A 16,736-nucleotide genomic window follows, 5' to 3' on the forward strand; every position below is an offset into this window, starting at 1 on the left:
AGTCTGGAGTTGGCAGTAGTGGAGAAGGGAACAGATAAGAAGGATTTATCCATGGAGCGGAGTGCACGGGAAGGGGTGTAGGGAAGGACGAGTGTAGAGAGATACTGGGGAGCAGCAGAGTGAGTACATTTATAGGTTAGTGGAAGAAGTTTGAACAGGATACGAAAACGGATAGGGAGCCAGTGAAGGGTCTTGAGGAGAGGGGTAGTATGAGTAAAGCGACCCTGGCGGAAGACGAGATGGGCAGCAGAGTTTTGAACCGATTGGAGAGGAGAGAGGTGACTAAGTGGGAGGCCGGCAAGAAGCTGATTGCAGTAGTCTAAACGAGAGGTGACAAGGGTGTGGATGAGGGTTTTGGTAGAGTGCTCGGAAAGAAAGGGGCGGATTTTACGGATGTCGAGACGGGCTCGGCTTTAGACCGAAGTTCGAGAACTGGTGTCCGATACCGAAGATGAGGCCTCGTGGGAGGCAGAGGAAGACCCCAGATATTTCTCTGATGAGGAGCCTTGTGGTCTTCCTTGTGATCCCACTCCTTCGCCAGAGAGAAAGCTTTCTCCCCCTGAGAGTCTGTCTTTCTCGTCATTTGTCCGGGAAATGTCTACGGCCATTCCCTTCCCAGTGGTTACCGAGGATGAGCCCAGGGCTGAGATGTTCGAGGTCCTGGACTATCCTTCGCCACCTAAGGAGTCGTCCTGAAGCAGACATTGATGGTGAACTGGACGAAACCATTAAGTAATCCCACTATTCCCAAAAAGAATGAGCCCCTGTATCGGATCCACGGGGACCCGGAGTTGATGAATACCCAGTTGCCTCATGACTCTGGAGTTGTGGATCTGGCTCTTAGGAAAGTCATGAGTACTAGGGATTACGCCTCGGCGCCCCCGGGGCTGGAGTCTAGGACTCTGGACTCTTTTGAGAGGAAGGCCTACCATTCTGCTATGCTTGTGTCCAAGATTCAGTCCTACCAGCTCTACACGAGTATCCACTTGCAGAACAATGTGAGGCAGCTGACGGACTTGGACGATAAGCTCCCGTTGGAGCAGGCCAAGCTTTTTCAGGAGGTGGTCAGGCAGCTGAAGGCGTGTTGCAAATTCCTGTCCAGGGGTGTTTACGACACTTTTGATGTTGCATCCAGGGCCGCTGCTCAAGCTATAGTAATGCGCAGACTCTCATTTCTGAGTGCCTCTGACCTGGAGAATAGAGTCCAGCAGCGGATTGCGGATGTTCCTTGCCGGGGGGATAACATTTTTGTTGAGCTGGTCGAACAGGTGGTAGAACAGCGCCACCAGCGAGACACCGCATTCGACAAACTCTTCCACCGGACGCCTTCAGCATTTAACTCAACAGGTAGTCGTTTTTATGGGGGAAGGAGGAATGCTCCCTATGCTTATAATAAGCGTAGGTACAATCCACCTGCCCGCCAGCCTGCTCAGGCTAAGCTCCAGCGCGCTCGTTCACATCAACAGCGTGCGCCTCAACAGGCCCCTGCAGCTCCCAAGCAAAAGCAAGGGACGGGCTTTTGACTGGCTCCAGGCGAGCATAGCCGACATAAAAGTGTCCGTGCCGGACGATCTGCCGGTAGGAGGGAGGTTAAAGTTTTTTCACCAAAGGTGGCCTCTTGTAACCTCCGACCGGTGGGTTCTCCAAATAGTCTGGCTAGGATAATCCCTCAATTTGATCTCCAAACCTCCAAATTGCCCACCGGGAGCTCAGTCCTTCAGCTTCCAGCACAAGCAGGTACTTGCAGAGGAACTCTCCGCCCTTCTCAGCGCCAATGCGGTCGAGCCCGTGCCACCAGGGCAGGAAGGGCTGGGATTCTATTCCAGGTACTTCCTTGTGGAAAAGAAAACAGGAGGGATGCGTCCCATCCTAGACCTAAGGGCCCTGAACAAATATCTGGTCCGAGAAAAGTTCAGGATGGTTTCCCTGGGCACCCTTCTTCCCATGATTCAGAAAAACGATTGGCTATGCTCTCTGGACTTAAAGGATACTTATACTCACATCCCGATACTGCCAGCTCACAGACAGTATCTTCGATTCCGTCTGGGAACACAGCATTTTCAGTACTGTGTGCTACCCTTTGGTCTCGCCTCCGCGCCCAGGGTGGTCACAAAATGCCTGGCAGTCATGGCGGTGTCTCTACGCAGGCTGGGAGTGCATGTGTTCCCTTATCTTGACGATCGGCTGGTGAAGAACACCTTGAAGGCAGGAGCTCTGCAGTCCATGCAGATGACTATTCAACTCCTGCAACTACTAGGGTTTGTGATAAATTATCCAAAGTCCCATCTTCTTCCAGTACAAAGACTCGAATTTATAGGAGCTCTGCTGGACTCCCAGACTGCTCATGCTTACCTCCCTGAGGCGAGGACAGACAACCTTCTGTCCCTTGTTTCCTGGGTACGAGCGTCTCAGCAGATCACAGCTCGGCAGATGTTGAGATTTCTTGGCCACATGGCCTCCACAGTTCATGTGACTCCCATGGCTTATCTTCACATGAGATCAGCTCAATGTACCCTAGCTTCCCAGTGGTTTCAAGCTGCATGGAATCTAGAGGACGTGATCCAACTGTCCACAGTTTTTCTCAACTCCCTACATTGGTGGACAATTTGCTCCAATTTGACCCTGGGACGTCCCTTTCAAATTCCTCAGCTGCAAAAGGTGCTGACTACGGATGCGTCTCTCCTGGGGTGGGGAGCTCATGTCAATGGGCTTCACACTCAAGGAAGTTGATCCCTCCAGGAAACAGGTTTTCAGATCAATCTCCTGGAGTTACGAGCGGTCTGGAACGCATTAAAGGCTTTCAGAGACCGGCTGTCCAATCAAATTATCCAAATTCAGACAGACAACCAGGTTGCCATGTACTACATCAACAAGCAGGGGGGGCACCGGATCTCGCCCCCTGTGTCGGGAAGCCGCCCAGATGTGGCTTTGGGCCTGCCATTACGGCATGCTTCTTCAAGCCACGTATCTGGCAGGCGTAAACAACAGTCTGGCCGACAGGTTGAGCAAGATGCAACCTCACAAGTGGTCGCTCAACTTGGGCGTGGTACACAAGATCTTCCAAGTGTGGGGCACCCCCTTGGTGGATCTTTTTGCCACTCAGTTCAATCACAAGGTCCCTCAGTTCTGTTCCAGACTTCAGGCCCACGACAGACTAGCGTCAGATGCCTTTCTCCTTCATTGGGGGAAGGGCCTTCTGTATGCATATCCTCCCATACAAGACTTTGTTGAAACTCAAGAAAGACAGCGGAACCATGATTCTGATTGCGCTTTTTTGGCCGCGTCAGATTTGGTTCCCCCTTCTTCTGGAGTTGTCCTCCGAAGAACCGTGGAGATTGGAGTGTTTTCCAACCCTCATTACTCTGAACTAGGGGGCGCTTCTGCATCACAGCCTTCGGTCTCTGGCTCTCACATCCTTGGATCTCTCTGAGGGTGTCTCCCGAGTCTTGCTTTTTTTCAGGAAAGATTCCACGAAAAGGTGTTACTCTTTTAAATAGAGGAGGTTTGTTGTCTGGTGTGACAGCAAGGCCCTAGATCCTCGCTCTTGTCCTACACAGACCCTGCTTGAATACCTTCTACACTTGTCAGAGTCTAGTCTCAAGACCATAAGAGTTCATCTTAGTGCAATTAGTGCTTTTCATTATCGTGTAGAAGGTAAGCCTATCTCTGGACATCCTTTAGTTGTTCACTTCATGAGAGGTTTGCTTTTGTCAAAGCCCCCTGTCAAACCTCCACCAGTGTCATGGGATCTCAATGTCGTTCTCACCCAGCTGATGAAGCCTCCTTTTGAGCCACTGAATTCCTGCCATCTGAAGTATTTCACCTGGAAGGTCATTTTGTTGGTGGCTGTTTCTTCAGCTCGTAGGGTCAGTGAGCTTCCAGCCTTGGTAGTGCATGCTCCTTATCTCAAATTTCATCATAACAGAGTAGTCCCCTGCACTCACCCTAAGTTCTTGCCGAAGGTGGTGTCGGAGTTCCATCTGAACTAGTCAATTGTCTTGCCAACATTCTTTCCCCGTCCTCATACCCACCCTGCTGAACGTCAGTTGCATACATTGGACTGCAAGAGAGCATTGGCCTTCTATGTGGAGCGGACAAGCCCCTTCAGACAGTCTGCCCAAATGTTTGTTTCTTTTGATCCCAACAGAAGGGGAGTTGCTGTTGGGAAACGCACCATCTCTAATTGGCTAGCAGATTGCATTTCCTTCACTTATGCCCAAGCTGGGCTGACTCTTGAGGGTCATGTCACGGCTCATAGTGTTAGAGCCATGGCAGCATTGGTGGCCCACTTAAAGTCATTCAATATAAGATGCATTCTGATATATATCTCAAAGTTCTTAGTTTATTAATACACCACATATATCAACACATTGTGCTTACAAACATTAAAAACCCATCTCTCACCTTTTTCCTGCACAAACAAACCAACACTCATTCACCAGCATATATGTATAAACATTTATAATCCCCTAGGCGGGAACATTATTAAATAAACACATATTTTGCTTAATGAAAGTGCTTGGGATGTCTCGCTTGGAGAAGGAGCCTTATAGGGTTCAAAAATAAATTCCTCCTGATGAAGGATTACCGAAATGCGGACTCGCATTGAGGAACGTGGTTACTAAAGCTCATGGTTTGCTGCACCTGAGGTTGGGAATCACAGTTTGTCTCCCTTGACCAAGACACAAAGCCCAGCAAGATTAAAAAGAACTGAACTGTGAGCTGTGAGCAGATTGCGAATGTTTAAATCTGTGGAGGAGTGATATCATTTTGCTTTGATATACAGCTTTGGATATACGATATGAGGATGTGTTGTGATATCTAAACACATCTTAATAAAGAACTGAGAGGACAAAAAGAAGGTTAATCCTTAATGAAAGCAAAATATGTGTTTATTTAATAATGTTCCCGCCTAGGGGATTATAAATGTTTGTACATATATGCTGGTGAATTGGTTTGCTTGTGCAGGGAAAAGGTGAGAGATGGATTTTTAATGTTTGTAGGCACAATGTGTTGATATACGTGGTGTATTAATAAACTAAGAACTTTGAGATATATATCAGAATGCATTTTGTATTGAATGTTTGGAACATAGCATTCTGTGTTAAGATTTGCTCCCCTGTGTATAGGTCCACTTAAAGCCAGCCACCATAGAAGAGATTTGCAAAGCTGCGAAGTGGTCATCAGTCCACACATTCACATCTCATTACTGACTTCAGCAGGATTCCCAACGAGACAGTCGGTTTGGGCAGTCGGTGCTGCAGAATCTGTTTGCGGTTTAGAATCCAACTCCTCCCCCCTAGGCCCATTTTATTCTGTTCCAGGCTGCACTCTCAGTTAGAAGTTTCTTCTTAGGTCAATCTTTGTTATGTCCTCGCCGTTGCGAGGCCCATTTGACCTTCTTTGTTGTTTTGAGTGAACCTGGGGGCTAGGGATACCCTACATGTGAGAACAAGCAGCCTGCTTGTCCTCGGAGAAAGCGAAGATACATACCTGTAACAGGCATTCTCCGAGGACAGCAGGCTGATTGTTCTCACCAACCCGCCAACCTCACCTTTGGAGTTGTTGTTGTCAGGCTCGCCCAGTGGAGGTGTGAGCTCTTGTGCCCAATGGAGGAGGATTCCTCACCGAGCTGTCGGCCAACCCCAAGTTCCCCCTGTGTCCTCCTCCGTTCCCTAGGGGTTGAGCCAGTGGTGTGCTGGTAAATTTTTTACAACAGGCTCTCTCCCCGGTCCACCTTGGCGCCCCCTCATCCACCACTGCGCCCCCCCCCCCCACCTCTGCGCCCCCCCCAAAATTGCAGAGCTGGCTATAGCCGGGGGGGGGGGGGGGGGGGGTTGGCAATGCATTACTCTCTCCAGGAAAAAAAAAATTAAATGATCCCAGTTTCCAATCTAATTCATGTTTAATATGGGATAAAATGCCATAAATAAGTAAATAAATATAAACTTCTAACGTTCACCTGATTCTCAAAGTGGACATATTCCAAACACTATAATGAAAATAAAATTATTTTTTTCTACCTTTGTTGGCTGGTGACTTTGTTTCTCTGATTATGCTGGCCCAGTATCTGATTCTGCTGCTCTCTATCTGTACCCTTGACTCCGTTTCCAGGGCTTCCTTTCCATTTATTTCTTTTCTTTCCTCCTTTCTTCTTCATTTCTGGTCCTCCGCAGACTTGACTGTACAGTGGATCCAGCTTCTGCCTATTTTCTCCATCCATGTGCAGTTTCTCTCCTCACTTCCTTTTCCCTCATCTAATCTCCTTCCTCTATCTTCCCTCCATGTCTAGCATTTCTTCTCTCTCCCTTCCCTCCCCTCCATCCATGTCCAGAATTTCTCTTGCTCTCCCCTCCATACATGTCCTGAAACTCTCTTCTCTCCTCTGCCCTCCTCTACCCATCCATGCCCAGCAATTCTCTTCTCTCCCCTGCCCCCCTCTACCCATCCATGCCCAGCAATTCTCTCCCCTGCCCCCCTCTGCCCATCCATGCCCAGCAATTCTCTCCCCTGCCCCCCTTTGCCCATCCATGCCCAGCAACTCTCTCCCCTGCCTCACTCTGCCCATCCATGCCCAGCAATTCTCCTCCCTCCCCTGCCCTCCCGCTCCCATCCATGTCTAGCGATGTCCTTCGCCCCCACCCTCCCCTCCCGCTCCCATCCATATCTAGCTATGTCCTTCGCCCCCACCCTCCCCTGCCGCTCCCATCCGTCAGTTTCAGTTACCTCCCTCGAAGCGCCGCATTATTTAAGGCCCTGCTGCCAGTGTCCAGCTGCCTTCCCTGCTTGCTTCTGAGGAGTTTGCACCCTTAGTCCCGCCTTCGCGGAAAAAGGAAATGACGTCAGAAGGCGGGACTAAGGGCGCGAACTCCTCAGAAGCAAGCAGGGAAGGCAGCTGGAGATGGGCAGCAGGGCTTTAAATAAGGCGGCACTTCGAGGGAGGTAATTGAAACTGACGGATGGGAGCGGCAGTTGAGGGTGGGGGCGAAGGACATCGCTAGACATGGATGGGAGCGGGAGGGGAGGTAAGCATGGCGTCCTCCTGCCATGCTTACCTCATGCAATGGAGCCGGCTCGCCCCAAACAACAACCGGCTCGCAAGAGCTGTCAAAATTTAACAAGCGGCTCTTGCAAGCCGGTGCGAGCCGGCTCCAGCACACCACTGGGTTGAGCCCCCAGGTGCGGGAAGCAAATAGCAGAGAGAACTGAGTCCAGAAAAAGTCCAAGGGGCACGGCCAAGCAATGGCCAGAAGCAGGACCAGGAGCCAACAGAGGTCAGTACCGGGCAGCAAGCAGTAGCAGATCCAGGAACAGGCAAAGGTAAATACCAGGCGGCGAACAGTAACAGATCCAGGAACAGGCAAAGGTCAATACCAGGCAGCGAACAATAGCAGATCCAGGAACAGTCAATGGTCAATACCAGGCAGCAGACAGTAGCAGATCCAGGAACAGGCAAAGGTCAATACCAGGCAGCAAACAGTAGCAGATCCAGGAACCGGCAAAGGTCAATACCAGGCAGCAAACAGTAGCAGATCCAGGAACAGGCAAAGGTCAATACCAGGTAGGGTTACCATATGGCTCCAGAAAAAGGAGGACGGATTGAGCCAGCCGGGTTTTACTTCCATTGCTTTCCATTGAAAGCAATGGAAGTAAAACCCGGCTGGCTCAATCCGTCCTCCTTTTTCTGGAGCCATATGGTAACCCTAATACCAGGCAGCAAACAGAAGTAGATCCAGAAGCACTGCAACTACCCAGGAAACAGAGTAGAAGCCGAAGCATGGGAGGACAGGAGGCAGGGCTTTAAATAGGCAGGAATTAGGCCCAAACCTGCATATCTGTCTTCAAGATGGCTGCCCCCACCAGAGACGTCCTCAAGCCCAAATATGGACTTCCTTCCTTAGGCTGCCCAGCTCCAAGATGGCTGCCCCATCCTAAGACACCCACCTCTAAGATGGCCGCCCTATCCTGGAGTTGCCCACATCCAAGATGGCCGCCATCTCCTGCGATGTCCATAGCTGCGCAAGCAAGGAACATGACAGTTGTTGTTTTTTATTTGCTTTTTGATATAACTGAGGCAGGAACGGACGTGTGCGGGCGGGAAGATGGCCGCGCATGCGCGGTGCGACTGTCCCGTGCTCTGGAAGCTGTCACAAAGGTTTGTTGATTTTTGCTGGAAAAATCTCTGTTCCTGGGCCGCCGTGGACGCCGACCCACATGTGAGAACAATCAGCCTGCTGTCCTTGGAGAATACCTGCTACAGGTAAGTATCTTCGCTATATGAGCTGAAATATTCAGCGGCTCCTAAAGGAGACAAAAGCTAGTTTGCATGCATGGGCTGCATTTCCTCTCTCACTGTTGGGTCATATTGCTTTATTTAAAATGATAGTTATCCCCAGATGGTTATATGTTTTCCAAATTTTACCTTTATATTTGAAGTGGGAGGATGAAAGAATACTGAATACTATGATTCAGGATTTTCTTTGGCGTGGCAAGAAAGCCCGCCTTCCTATGGCAACACTGTGTACACCAGTAGAATATGGTGGCTTGGAGCTGTTGAATATAAGGTTCTTGAATGTCGCCAGTGGTATGAGACATATTAATGACTGGTTTAGAGGTACGCAAGACTTCTCAGACACCACCTTAGAACTCAATCTCACCACGGGGGTTCAGTTTAGCAATTATTTACACTCATCTGGGAAACCTATTCCATATATTTTGAAATATTCATTGATTATGAAATCTGCTGTGGCAGTTTGGAAGTGGATATGCCGTTTACATCATCTGTCGGCAAGAGTGACACCATAGTTGACCATTTGTGAGAATGTTGCTTTAAGACAAGCTTGACTAACCAGGGTAGGGCAGAAGCCCAAGGTGAACAGGGAACCAAACAAGCCAGACTAGACAGAACACAAAGCTAGGCTACACAGACAAGAACTAGGGCAATGACTGAAAGCTGCCAAGCAGCCACTAAGAAAGACATACATACAAGCAATAAAGCTAGACTGAAAGCTGAACCTAGCAGACAAACAGAGAACATAAAGGCTAAAGTACACACAGGCACCAAGATCTAAACACAGAACAGGACAAGGCTAAAAGTACACACAGGCACCAAGAACTAAACACAGAACAGGACAAGGCTGAAAGTACACACAGGCACCAAGAAATAAGCACAGAACAAGGCAAAGAGTGCAACTGCACTGGTTACCTCGAGACCCTTGGCAATGCAAAGGCCCTGCTGAAAGAGCCAGGTGCCTAATAAAGGCAATCAGCAGCTGAGGCTCAAGCTGCAGGAATCTCAAGGCAGCTAAGGGTGAGGCTAGCTGCCAAACTTCCAACCAAGTCTGGAGGGCTAGAATATCTGGACCAGACTAGAATGAAAGTCTGGAATGTGTAGGGAGACAGGAAGACAATCTATGGCAGCCACCGGTTATGGCCACCAGAGGGCGAGGTGAGCACAGCCAAGGAAAATAGTCACAACACTGAATTGGTATGTAGAGCCTGAGCTCTTTCATTAAAACTTGGGGTCCATGGGTCAATTTTAGCAGACAATGGAAAAGGTGCCGGTACTCAGTACCCCCAAGTACCCCCTCAAAAAAAGCCCTGGATCTGCAAGGCTGTGACGTGGTCATCAGTTCACACATTCACATCTCACTACTGCCTTCAGCAGGTCGACATGACAGTCGGTTTAGGCAATTGGTGCTGCAGAATCTGTTTGGGGTTTAGAATCCAACTCCAACCCTCCTAGGCCCATTTTTATTCTGTTCCAGGCTGTACTCTCAGTTAGCTGTTTCTCGTTTCAGGTCAATCTTTGTTATGTCCTTGCCGTTTCAAGGTCCAATTGACCAATGGTTATTGTTTTGAGTGAGCCTGGGGGCTAGGGATACCCCACACATGGGAATATCAGCCTGCTTGTCCTCAGAGAAAGTGAAGTTTCTTACCTGAAGCAGGTGTTGTCCGAGGACAGCAGGCTGGATATTCTCACAATCCTTCCCACCTCCCCTTTGGAGTTGTCTTTCTTTCTACCTATTGGATTCAACTGAGGAGCGTGACCGCGCGATGGGCGGGAAACTACGTGCGCAAATGCGCAGTACGAATGCCAAGTGCGATGGAATGCTCCAGAAGAGACTTTTACAGATTTTTGCTGAAATTTCTCTGGGGGCCAACGTGACGTCACCCACATGTGAGAATATCCAGCCTGCTGTCCTCGGAGAACACCTGCTTCAGGTAAGAAACTTCGCTTTAAAGCTCATGTTCTCTCGATTAGACGAGTGACCTATCAATCAATACATTGGGACTTGCAATATTAGTTTGTCCTTCGTTTACACATACCTCCTAGGAAAGCATTCTATATGGGTCTCTCTCCCTGGGTGGGAGTGCCCGAAGTGTGGAGCAGATGGTGCTACTCTGGTACACATGTTTTGGCTATGTGAGAAAATGGAGAACTTTTGGAAAGAGATTGTGAAATATGTCAATACATTTTGGCATCAAAGTTGGTCCTACAGTCCGACAGTTTTATTTGGACAACCGGTACTGGGGCACCCCACAGTGAGTGGTTTTACATCATTTGTTTTGCGATCTATTATTGTTGGTAAGCAGGTTATATTGGCTGAGTGGCTATCATCTAGGGCTCCATTGTTCCAGCAGTGGCGGGTATGAATGTAGACAGTGGGAATTTTGGACTTCCACTCCAAAATTGGAGTGAAATTTCAGCAGATGTGGACACCTTTTTGGAACATTTTGACTCCAGTGGCTCGAAATTATCTGTTAAATCTGTAATACATATTCCTTAGGAGGGTTAAAAAAGAAAAAAGGGGTGGGGGGGTTTGATAAGACATAGGGTGGGGTTGGATGTATGTTGGTAAATGGGTAAAAGAGTTTGTAAACAAAAGTTATGTTATGACTATTGATGATGTTTCTTGAATAAAAATGATTTAAACATAATCTCCAAAAAAATAGTTCTATCCACCAGCAAATAATCTATTCTAGAGTGCATCATATGTTCTCTAGAGAGATGAGTGCAGTGTCATGTCCCCTACCTCAACGCAACAGCGTCCTCGGACTGCGCAAGGTCCTGTTTACACGCACACTTGACTGGCACAGCCCTGAGCCATGTGTGTGTAATTCTTCTCTGGCTGCAGGTTCCTTGATTGCTTTGCCTCCATGCACCTGGCTCTGCTCTTTCTCTGCCTGGCTTCCAGGCTCCTTGATTGCTTTACTTCCACCCACCTGGGTCTGCTGTTCCTGTGCCTGGCTTCTCTCCTGTTGGTCTTCCGGTTCCTCCTTCCCCTGCTTTTATCCTATGGCTGTGCCCCTTCTCCCTGCTGATGTCTGATGCCAGCACTTTATCAGCTGAGCTCTCCCTAGACTCCTTGCTTCGGCTTCTACTTTGGTAGGTGTTACTTGCTCAGTAGTGTGCTTCTCCTCTACTTTGTTCTTCGTTGCTGACTTAGCCTGTACCTGGATTACTCTAGTGTCTTCTGCCTGCCTACTGACTCTGCCTGTACCTGGATTACTCTCGTCTGCTGCCTACCTACTGACTCTGCCTGTACCTGGATTACTCTCATGTCTGCTGTCTGCCTAATGACTCTGCCTGTACCTGGATTACTCTTGTGTCTGCTGCCTGCCTCCTGACCTTGCCTGTACCTGGATTACTCTCGTGTCTGCTGACTGCCTCCTGACCTTGCCTGTACCTGAATTACTCTCATGTCTGCTGCCTGCCTACTGACTCTGCCTGTACCTGGATCACTCTCTTGCCTGCTGCCTGTCTGGCCGTAATGTTCATCACCCCGCTTCCTGCTCCATCTCGTAAACCCTGCAGGCTGCCTGTACCTAGGGGCTCAACCTCTGGGGAATGGCGATCAGTGCAGGTGAAACACAGTGTTGTCTGGCCGCCAAGCAGAACCTGAGCCGAGTACCGGGCTCGGCAGTGCTCTACTTGGTACAAGAACTCACAGGTCTGACATGTGTTCACGTTCAGTAGGATGTAACAAGCGCTAGACATCAACCAAGTCGAAAACCTCATACAGTAACAACACGCCTCTGGTCTTGTCTGCTATGTGACGATGGGGGTTAAGAGATCTATCCCACTCTGGGTCCACCACACAATTAAAATCACCCCCCACAATTCGAGGATGAGATGGGAAACAATGTAATTGCGTCAATATGCGCTTATAAAAGGATTTCCTATAGTCATTAAGAGAATAAACATTGCACAAAATCAAAAGCTGACGATCAACAATCACATGAGCTACAAAGAACCGGCCCTCTGGATCGGCAAACACCTGCTGGGTTTCAACATGTAATGATTTATGAAAAAGTATAATTACTCCAGCTTTCTTTGCTATTGCAGGGGCTTCTGAATAGGCACTCACCCACCAGGCAAGAAGTTTCCTATGTTCCTCAGCAATAAGATGCGTTTCTTGAAGAAAAGCAATCTGTGCATGTTTTTTATGCAAGGTGTGAAGAATCTTTTTTCACTTAATAGGGGAAGAGATGCCTCCTACAATCCAAGTAAATAATTTAATAGATATTACTTAATAGTCTCGAAGAAGGACGTAATCACAATCCAAGTACAACCATCTATCGGGAGGATCCCACCCCAGGCAGCGGAATTCCCATTTAGCCCCCAGTCAACAAGCCCACAAACACCGCCCCCTCGTATACCGCGCGCCTCCTCATCTCCCAGCACTAACCCCTCCAACATCTCAAAAGAGAAACCAACGGATACCTGAATTCCAATATTCCCTAGACAAACCCAAACATCCTCCCCTCCCAAAATCCCCAAACCCTTCTTCCAACCCATCTCCCACCTCCCTCTTAGAGAGCCTTAATAAAAGGGCAGGTCACTTAATGGTCCTCTTCCCACTCTATCCGCCCAAAATAAAACAAAACTACAGGCTCAAGGAGGTCCCCCGCCCAAAACGGGACACCTGTTCCCTTCAGAGGCATCACATTAGAAAACAAAAAATTGGTAGAAGATCAAAGATGAGTAATGCAGGGGGGCCATTCCACCACCACCCACTCACTGTTAGTTATGTCAACTAACACAAAACGTTAAAAAAAAGGAACTACAATATAAAGAAGTTCCACGGATCTTCAGCCACACATAACTTTCCGCAGCACAGCATAGTTCTCAGTAAGCTGTGAGAAAAAAACAAACACAGAAAACAGTATATATTGTTCAAACAGGAAGCTAGCTTATCACAAAATTCCAAAGGCGTTGCCTATAGTGGCAACGGATTCCAGGTCAATAGTCCCAGTAGGTCTGTCCACCAACCCTGAAAACGTTCCCCGAATCAATCCTACTACTACTACTACTTAGCATTTCTATAGCGCTACAAGGGTTACGCAGCACTGTACAAGTTAAAACATGGGAAGGAAAGTCCCTGCTCAAGAGAGCTTACAATCTATAGGTAACAAGCTATGTAGTCAGTGTAGGTATCATGAATGGGGAAGGTGGTTAGGCGCCAAAAGCAAGGGAGAAGAGATGGGCTTTGAGAGGACTTGAAGATGGGCAGGGAGGGCGCATGGCGTATGGGCTCAGGGAGTCTGTTCCAGGCATAAGGTGATGCGAGGCAGAAGGGGCGGAGTCTGGAGTTAGCGGTGGTGGAGAAGGGTACAGATAGGAGTGATTTGTCCTGAGAGCGGAGGTTATGGGTGGGGACATAGGGAGAGAGGAGGGAAGAGAGGTAATGGGGGGCTGCAGATTGAGTACATTTGAAGGTCATTAGGAGAAGCTTGAACTGTATACGGTAGCGGATCGGGAGCCAGTGAAGCGACTTGAGGAGAGGGGTGATATGAGAGTATCGGTTCACGCGGTAGATAAGACGTGCGGCGGAATTTTGGACAGATTGAAGGGGGGATAGGTGGCTAAGCGGGAGACCAGCGAGGAGAAGGTTGCAATAGTCAAGACGAGAGGTAACGAGTGAGTGGACGAGGGTTCGGGTGGTCTGTACAGAGAGGAATGGGCGGATTTTGCTAATATTATAGAGGAAGAAGCGACAGGTCTTAGCTGTCTGCTGGATATGGGCAGAGAAGGAGAGGGAGGAGTCGAAAATGACTCCGAGATTGCGGGCTGACGAGACGGGGAGGATGAGGGCGTTGTCAACAGAGACGGAAAGTGGGGGAAGAGGAGAGGAGGGTTTGGGTGGAAAGACAAGGAGCTCAGTCTTTGCCATGTTCAGTTTCAGATGACGGTTGGACATCCAGGCGGCGATATCTGAGAAGCAGGCCGAAACTTTGGCCTGGGTTTCGACTGTGATGTCGGGGGTGGAGAGGTAGAGCTGGGTGTCATCGGCATAGAGATGGTACTGGAAACCATGTGATGAGATCAGCGAGCCCAGGGAAGAGGTGTATATCGAGAAAAGAAGCAGTCCAAGGACAGATCCTTGAGGAACCCCAACAGAGAGTGGGACGGGGGTGGAAGAAGAGCCATTAGAAAATACTCTGAAGGTGCGTTGGGAAAGATACGAGGAGAACCAGGAGAGGACGGAGCCCTGGAACCCAAATGAGGACAGTGTGTCAAGAAGTAAATTATGATTGACGGTGTCAAAGGTGGCGGATAGGTCGAGGAGGATAAGGATGGAATAGTGACCTTTGGATTTGGCAAGGAACAGGTCATTACAGACTTTGGTGAGTGCTGTTTCTGTTGAGTGTAGTGGGCGAAAGCCGGATTGAAGCAGATCGAGGATGGCCTGAGAGGAGAGGAAATCAAGGCAGCGGCTGTGGACAGCGCGTTCAAGTAATTTGGAGAGGAAGGGTAGGAGGGAGATGGGGCGGTAATTGGAGGGACAGGTGGGGTCAAGTGATGGTTTTTTGAGAAGTGGTGTGACTACAGCGTGCTTGAAGGTGTTAGGGACAGTAGCAGTGGAGAGAGAGAGGTTGAGGATGTGACAGATTGAGGAGTTAACTGTAGGAGAGATGTTGGTAAGCAGATTGGTGGGAATGGGATCAGAGGAACAGGTGGTGCACTTAGAGGAAGAAAGAAGGCGAGCCGTTTCCTCTTCAGTGATCTCAGGGAAGGAGAAGAAGGAGGACAGGTTAGGTTGGTTGAGGGAGTGGGTTAAGAAGTCACAGGGAGGAGAAGGCTTGGAAGTGAATTCAAGGTTTATCTTCTGCACTTTATCGCGGAAGTAGTCAGCTAGTGTTTGAGGAGAGAGTGAGGGGGGGTGGGAGCGGAGGGCACTTTAAGTAGGGAGTTGAGGGTGGCGAAGAGGCGACGAGGGTTGGAGCCAAGAGAATTGGTTAATTGAGAATAATATTCCTGTTTGGCAAGGAATAGGGAGGACTGGAAGGAGGATAGCATGAATTTGTAATGGGTGAATTCTGACAGGGTGCGAGATTTCCTCCAGAGTCGTTTAGCAGATGGGGTGCAGGAGCGAAGGTAACGGATGCAAGGGGTTAACCAGGGCTGAGGATTAATGCGCTTAGTGGGGCGAGAGACAGATGGTGCTAGGGTATCCAGAGCAGTGGAGAGAATTTCATTGTAGGTAGAGACAGCCGTGTCGACAGATTCAGAAGACGAGATGGACGGGAAGAGATTGGAGATGTGAGAGGGTAGGGGGGTCGACAGCTTGGAGATTCCGGAAGGCAGTGGTTATAGTTGGGCGAGGTTGAGGGGGAGGGTGATGAAGTGTGAGGGTGATTAGGTGATGATCTGAGATAGGAAGGACTGAGGTGCAGAAATTAGAAGGTGAGCAGGAAGAGAAGAGAATGAGGTCAAGACAATGGCCATCACGGTGAGTAGGGGTGGTAGAGGATAGTCGGAGGTTAAAGGAGGATATCAGAGTGAGGAATTTAGAAGCGTAGGAGTTGGATGGGTTGTCAACGTGAATGTTAAAATCACCAAGAATGAGGGATGGAGATGCGGGATCAAGAAAGAGGGTGAGCCAAGCGTCGGTCAGTAAGGAATGAAGAGAGGGGCTTATCAGGGGGGCGGTAGATGACAGCAACTCTGAGTGGTAATGGGTAGACTAGTCGGATGGAGTGAGCTTCAAAGGACGAGAAGCAGTGAGACTGCGGCAGGAGGAGGGGTTGGAAACTACAGGAGGGCGAGAGAAGTAGCCCGACGCCTCCACCGCGGCCTTCTGGGCGGGGAGTGTGGGAGAAGAGATAACCTGCATGACAAAGGGCCGCGACTGAGGCAGAGTCGTCAGGGGAGAGCCAGGTTTCGGTTAGGGCGAGTAGATGAAGGGAACGAGAGATGAAGAGATCGTGGGTGAAGGGCAGTTTGTTGCAGACCGAGTGGGCATTCCACAAGGCACATGAGAAGGGGAGGGAAGAGAGGGGGAGGAGGGGAATAGAGACGAGGTTGGAGGCATCACAGAATCGTTTGCGTGGATAGGAGGAGGGGGGCCTGGATTAGGATTAATGTCTCCCGCGGATAGCAGGAAGAGGAGCAGGAGAATGCGGAGGAGGGTGGGGGAGGTCGGGCGACGAAGGCGACGAAGACGGGGTGCACTTAGGAGGAATGGTGAAGGGTTAATGGCAGGAAGGAGGTGTTGAAGATTAAGGGCTAGGAAGGAGGAGGGGGACTAGAGAGATGGTGAGGTGGTGAGGGATGGGGGTGAATAGGGTATTGCCATAGCGGGCAGGTCGGGAGGGAACACAGGTGGGCAATGAGTTCCAGCGGTGGACAGCGGTAAGGGGAGGGGAAAAAGATTAGGAAGGGACAGGGTAAGGAAGAGGATGTGGACAGGGGCCATAAGTAGTGATTGCGGTGTAATAGGTGTAAGTGT

General features: G+C 49.4%; 1 protein-coding gene across 1 annotated transcript in view; it reads left to right on the plus strand.

The window, feature by feature from the left end:
- LOC115482081 (synaptonemal complex protein 1-like) overlaps positions 1–16,736 on the plus strand; it is a 265,107-nt gene that overhangs the window by 191,624 nt on the left and 56,747 nt on the right. The window lies entirely within an intron of this gene.

This window comes from Microcaecilia unicolor, chromosome 12, assembly GCF_901765095.1.
Source record: "Microcaecilia unicolor chromosome 12, aMicUni1.1, whole genome shotgun sequence".
In the NCBI taxonomy this organism is placed as follows: domain Eukaryota; kingdom Metazoa; phylum Chordata; class Amphibia; order Gymnophiona; family Siphonopidae; genus Microcaecilia; species Microcaecilia unicolor.